Source organism: Trichomycterus rosablanca, chromosome 22, assembly GCF_030014385.1.
Source record: "Trichomycterus rosablanca isolate fTriRos1 chromosome 22, fTriRos1.hap1, whole genome shotgun sequence".
In the NCBI taxonomy this organism is placed as follows: Eukaryota; Metazoa; Chordata; class Actinopteri; order Siluriformes; family Trichomycteridae; genus Trichomycterus; species Trichomycterus rosablanca.
In genome coordinates, this window is record NC_086009.1 from 15,595,001 (window position 1) to 15,601,536 (window position 6,536).

General features: G+C 43.3%; 1 long non-coding RNA gene across 1 annotated transcript in view; it reads right to left on the reverse strand.

Moving 5' to 3' along the window:
• LOC134336352 (uncharacterized) overlaps positions 1–4,214 on the reverse strand; it is a 6,281-nt gene extending 2,067 nt beyond the window's left edge. Inside the window, exon 1 of the long non-coding RNA XR_010015721.1 lies at positions 2,268–4,214. This is a non-coding gene — a long non-coding RNA (uncharacterized LOC134336352). The remainder of the gene's footprint in view (positions 1–2,267) is intronic.
• Between the last annotated feature and the right edge of the window lie 2,322 nt (positions 4,215–6,536).

A 6,536-nucleotide genomic window follows, 5' to 3' on the forward strand; every position in this document is an offset into this window, starting at 1 on the left:
CACGTTTTACACACTTTGGTTACATTCATGACAGGACAGGTAATCACTTCAAGTTAGTTCAGGTCTTTAATGTCAAACACAGTCATGGACAATTTTATCTTTTGGACTGTGGAAGGAAACCAGAGCTCCCGGAGGAAACCCACACAGACACGGGAAAAACATCCAAACTCCATCTTGCTGTGAGGCGACAGTGCTACCCACCGAGCCACTGTGCCGCCCTAAATCCACATTTAAGTCAAATGAGCCATATTTATATGGGCACAAAGAGGTCACTGGGACAGTGGTAGCCTAGTGGGTAGAGCTTTGGGCTATCAAATCCAGGCTGTGTTTTGTGGCCACTGTTGGGCCCTTTAGCAAGGCCCTTAACCCTTATTTTTTATAATGTATATTTTAGTTTTATTTTCTCATGTCTGAGGAGGGTATATTCACGTGCCCCATGCAGTCCCTCAACCCCTCAACCCCTTCTTATTCAGGTAAAATGAGAGCCACGCACCGATCTCCTCACTCCTACACTTCTGTACAGTCCTTACACAGCGTTTAAGACCCCACCCACTTAGTCCGGTCTTTTCCCATACACACCAGAATTTAGTGGCCAATTTTGTCCCACTAGAGGGTGCACAGCCAACCTGTAGCAGGGCTGAGATTCAAAAAAGAATTTCATTGTAGTGTACACGGGTATTTGTATACACTGATTAGCCATAACATTAAAACCACCTCCTTGTTTCTAAACTCACTGTCCATTTTATCAGCTTCACTTTATATATTCCTTCACCATATAGGAGCACTTTATAGTTCTACAATTACTGACTGTAGTCCATCTGTTTCTCTGCATACTTTTTTAACCTGCTTTCACTCTGTTCTTTAATGGTCAGGACTCCCACAGGACCACCACAGAGCAGGTATTATTTAGGTGGTGGATCATTCTCAGCACTGCAGTGACACTGACATGGTGGTGGTGTGTTAGTGTGTGTTGTGCTGGTATGAGTGGATCAGACACAGCAGCGCTGATGGAGTTTTTAAATACCGTGTCCACTCACTGTCCACTCTATTAGACACTCCTACCTAGTTGGTCCACCTTGTAGATGTAAAGTCAGAGACGATCGCTCAGCTATTGCTGCTGTTTGAGTCGGTCATCTTCTAGACCTTCATCAGTGGACACAGGACGCTGCACACGGGGCGCTGTTGGCTGGATATTTGGTTGGTGGACTATTCTCAGTCCAGCAGGGACAGTGTTGCTGTGTCTTATCCACTCATACCAGCACAACACACACTAACACACCACCACCATGTCAGTGTCAGTGGGAGAGTCCTGACCATTGAAGAACGGGGTGAAAGGGGTGTAACAAAACATGCAGAGAAACAGATGGATTACAGTCGGTAATTGTAGAACTACAAAGTGCTTCTATGTGGTAAGTGGAGCTGATAAAATGGACAGTGAGTGTAGAAACAAGGAGGTGGTTTTAATGTTATGGTTGACGCCAATCGTAAAAGCTAAATTTAAATGACATTGAAGGTTCGTCCCACGCCATCAAATTAATGATCTATTTACAGTTGATGTATGTAAATTAATGACCAGAAAGCAAGTGTTCTAATCATTTGTTCCCAAAACCATTAAATCTGTAACACACACATCCCTCTATTAACCACACGTCTCTATTAACCTGTGACTTTTACGGTACTTACACTGTGTTACTTTCCACCTGTGGCGATAACGCAGCCCGAAACCACCCGAGGTTTGAACGACCCACTGAAATGAGGTTTGTACTTTTGGGACACGGGTCAGCTCCTTGATGGTTTTTGTCACGACTCACAAATCAAAACTCACATAAGCGTGTGGGGGGAAAAAACAGTCCTGGCAAAGTCACCTGTCCTACCTCTTTGGATTCGATTCATTAACTTTAGCTCTGGGCTAACAACTTTATTATCATAGCGGAGCAGCATTACAACCCAGACAACCCAGACGTTTTCATCATTCGTTATGAAACAGATCGGTTCGTTGTGCAGTTTTACAGTGTGTAGACTAAATAGAGACTGAATGGAAACCATAGAAAGGACCTAAATTACCAAACAACAGTACCTGTTCGGGCTTCCGGAGAACAGTTTTATGACCTTTATTTTTCTCAAACCCTTCTTATGCCCGGGTGGATGCTATATGGTTTTCCTTTTTTTTTTCCTTTGGAAATAAAATTATCTGGAATTAAAATCCTCAATCACCCTGCTGTCACATAAACAGAAAGTACAGAGTACAATAACCGCTGAGTGTTTACCTTTTTTGCTTTGAGTTTCTTTGCTGTCTTAGTTCTCGCTTTAAGATCCACAGATATAGACTCCTTATATCATCTTCAGTCCAGATGTACCTGTCTTCTCTGTGTTTGCTGACAGAGCTGGTCTTTAGGGCAGCGGTTCTATTTTAATCGCAGGGCAGAACCCTTGATGAGCTCTGGGTTGGCGAGTTTCTCAGGGCGTGCATTCAGGTTTTTCCAGCTTGTCATTCCAAAGCAGGAATGTTTTTAAGTTCCATGGATGCTTGTCTTGTTTATGTTGCTCGGTTGGTCTGGGGTGGAGTAAATGTTCCAAAGGTATAGTTTCATTTGATGATACATTAATACAGAGTAAAGCGTTCAGTGATTTTAAGTCAGGATGATTGTTGTGGTGTCTTTGGCAACACCAAGTTCTGCACAACACAAGACAAAAATAAAACAGGGTGCCAGGCGATATTCGACCAATTAACACACTTGCCAACTTGTCAACCATGTTCAAATTAGTATGACCGTATTTTGGTTTTCTAAAAATTGGCCACTTGGCAGGATGGCAGCATAGCCCAGATGGACACCTTCACTGGGTTGAAAGGTTTGGTGGGAATGGGGCGGGGAGGATTGGCAAAGTCATGTCATGTAAGTGGTGGCACCGAATACACTACAAAAGCAGACTCCTGGACATTTTTAGGTCCAAAAAAGAGGACATGTCCGGGAAAAAGAGGACATATGGTCACCCTGTTTAAACGCACAAGTATGTTGAGGTGTGCCGTCAACTGGAACGCCAATGGGAAGCTAAATATGTTTAAAATATGGCTTAAAAAGCATTCGTTTTAGGGCCGCCCAGGTGGTGTGGCGGGATATTATGCTAGCACATCAGCTCCCTGAGTTCGAATCTCGGCTCTCCTACCGGTCGGCTGGGTACGCCATCTAGTGGATGCAATTGGAAATGCCTGTAGCTGACAAAATTGCCCACCAGTCTGCTGTGTGGGAAAAGACTGGACTAAGGGGAGGGGGTCTTCAAATACACTGTGTATGCGTCGGAGGGAGGGTGTGTCAGGCGAATATACACCCTTCTTGGACGCCATTGGCTGGCTAGCACATCAGTCCTGGGATTCTGAGCTCCCTGAGTTTGGATCTCGGCTGTGCTACCGGTCGGCTGGGTACGCCCTCTAGTGGATGCAATTGGAAATGCCTGTAAATGTCTTCTGGGTTGGAAAAGACTTGAGTAATAAAAGGTGGGGTTATCAACGCCGTGTAAGGACCTTGGGTGCCTGTACAGAAGTGGAAAAGCGCAGAGTTGGCTGGGCGCCCCCTAATGGACACAGTTGGAAATGCCTGTAGTAGACAAAAGACTGCTGGGTGGGAAAAGACTGGACTAAAAAGGTGGGGTTATCAATGCTGTGTAAGGACCTTGGAGGAGCACAGAGATCAGGGCGTGGCTCTCCGTACCCGAGGCCGAAGTATGGGTATATAAGAAGGGATTGGTGGACTGGGCATACATCGAAAGGACCATGTGTCAGACAAATACACACCGACCTGGCATAACATTATGACCACTGACAGGTGAAGTGAATAACACTGATTATCTCTTCATCACGGCACCTGTTAGTGGGTGGGATATATTAGACACCAAGTGAACATTTTATCTTCAAAATGGGCGAGCGTAAGGATTTGAGTGAGTTTGACAAGGGCCAAATTGTGATGGCTAGACGACTGGGTCAGAGCATCTCCAAAACTGCTGCTCTTGTGGGGTGTTCCTGGTCTGCAGTGATAGTCAATATCTATTAAAAGTGGTCCAAGAAAGGAACAGTGGTAAACCGGCGACAGGGTCATGGGCGGCCAAGGCCTATTGATACACGTGGGGAGGGAAGGCTGGCCCGTGTGGTACGATCCAACAGACGAGGTACTGTAGCTCAAACTGCTGTAGAAGTTAATGCTGGTTCTGATAGAAAGGTGTCAGACCCCATGCCTTGATGGCAGCAAAAGGGGGACCAACACAATGTAAGGAAGGTAGTCATAATGTTATGCCTTATCGGTGTTCACCCTCCTTGGTAAAAGTGGGGTAAAATGCATTTAAAAACAGTTAGCTTCCAAAAGAATCACTGCTGTTTTCCTTTAACAAGAAAAATAGTTTCTTCAGCTCCAGCTTTTCACACTCAGATGTTCATGAATAAACCCAGTGCTGTCACACAGTCCCGAAACCAGTAGCAACAGAGAAAAGTGAGAGATGTGCATCCATCTGGTCCAAAGGCTTACAGAAATTCTGTCCTCTGTCTACTGCTCATGCCGTCTTCTGTAGTCCTAACCGCCAGACTTCCATCCATCAATCTTAAACAAACCAGACCGGAAAAAAATGTATTAAGAAATGTTTCAGATGCAGAACCTGTTTCCTTCTCTGTGCTGTGAGGGGAATCTTTATTATGGTTAGTGGCATGACATTTAAAAGGCCACGTTCAACTATATTTTAATTACAGAAAAGGCTGTGTAATTAATGTATTGAGAATCAGGATTTCCCAAGCTGCTTTTGTAGTAATAAATCATAACATTTTAATATATGCTGCTACACTGATTCTTGGGAGTTCAGTCCTTCTCTTGGATGAAACAGACACATTAACATCATTGGTCATTTATCTTTAAAAAGGTTGAGAACTGATTAAACTTTTCTGTTGAATTTTTTTTATTATTAACCTGTATGATATAAATCTACTTAATGCATATTAAGCAGCACAAATATTTATACAAAAAAATTTCATTTTTTAATTAAAGGAACCATCATCCAGAGCTGGACATTTTCATATTTATTTTTAATAAAAATCTACATATTTATCATTACAGATTTTATAAAATCAGAGGACACAGACACTCACTCACTGCTGGAGCCTATCCCAGCTTTTCAATGGACGCAAGGTACACAGTAACACCCTGGAAGGGGCGCCAGTCCATCACAGGACAGACACACATACACACACACACACACACACACACATTCACCTATAGGGCAATTGAGTGTCTCCAATTAACCTGACTGCATGTTTTTGGACTGTGGGAGGAAACCGGAGCTCCCAGAGGAAACCCACACAGACACGGGGAGAACATGCAAACTCCGCACAGAAAGGACCCGGACCACCCCGCCTGGGGATCGAACCCAGGATCTTCTTGCTGTGAGGCGACATCCATTGATTGTCATTGATTGTATTTAAAAATTAATTAAATACGTTTTAGGTCTTTGGCAGACCTGTTGTCATGTCATCAGAGCCAACTATTCTAATCAGGGTCATGGGGGGGGGGGGGGGGGGGGGGTTGTGCTGGAGCCTATCCCAGCTCTCAATGGGCGCAAGGCACACAGAAACACTTAATGTAACTTAATAAACACAGATGTAACTTAATATCTTTTCTTTCATAGAAGTTTACACCTGGAATCTGTGGTGAGGCCTTGCATTGATCCAAAAATGTGCTGGTACAAACCCAGATGTTTTTTTGTATTATATAGTGGAAAAAAATCATCCTCTATCAAAGCTGAGGCTCTGAGCAACATACTTTTTGCATTGGTTAATAATTTAAAACTGTATGCCTAGTGGTTAAGGTACTGGATAGTAATCAGAAGGTTGCTGATTCAAGCCCCACCAACTGTTCGTGGGCCCTTGAGCAAGGCCTTTAAGTACTGTAAGTCGTTTCGTTTTGTATAAAGGCGACTGCTAAAAGCTGAAAATGTAAATATGCCCAGTATATTATTACATGATCTTTCAGCACTTTTAGGGTAAAAAAATGGACTTGTATCAACTCAGGGGTAAGTTAGTGCCATCCTTCCAAAATGCCGAACCTCCCAGTGACATGACATGTTCTGCCAGTGGCTTAAAGAGAGGAAGGTGAATGTTCCATAACAGAATCTGGTCATTAAATCCAAATTTAAGTTTGTAAGTTTGAGACATATCCAAACAGACTGATGGCTGTGAATTTAACACAAGGTGGCTAAAAAAATACAAAATCAATGATGCGATCAATTCCCGAGAATTCGATCTGGCCCTGTTTTGTCCCAAGCTTCATTAATATATAGTTTTATAAGTTTAATGTGAAGGAACACCGAGCCTTCACCTCAACCCTACTGAGCACTTTGGACAATGAATTGGAACATAGATGGCGAGCCAAGACTTCTTGTTTAACATCAATCGCTGACCTAACAAATGCTCATTTGACAATCAGAGATGTGGAGGCTGTTAAAGCAGGAAAGGGAATCCAATTTCATATGAATGTACAGATGAACCTTGATTTAACGGACCT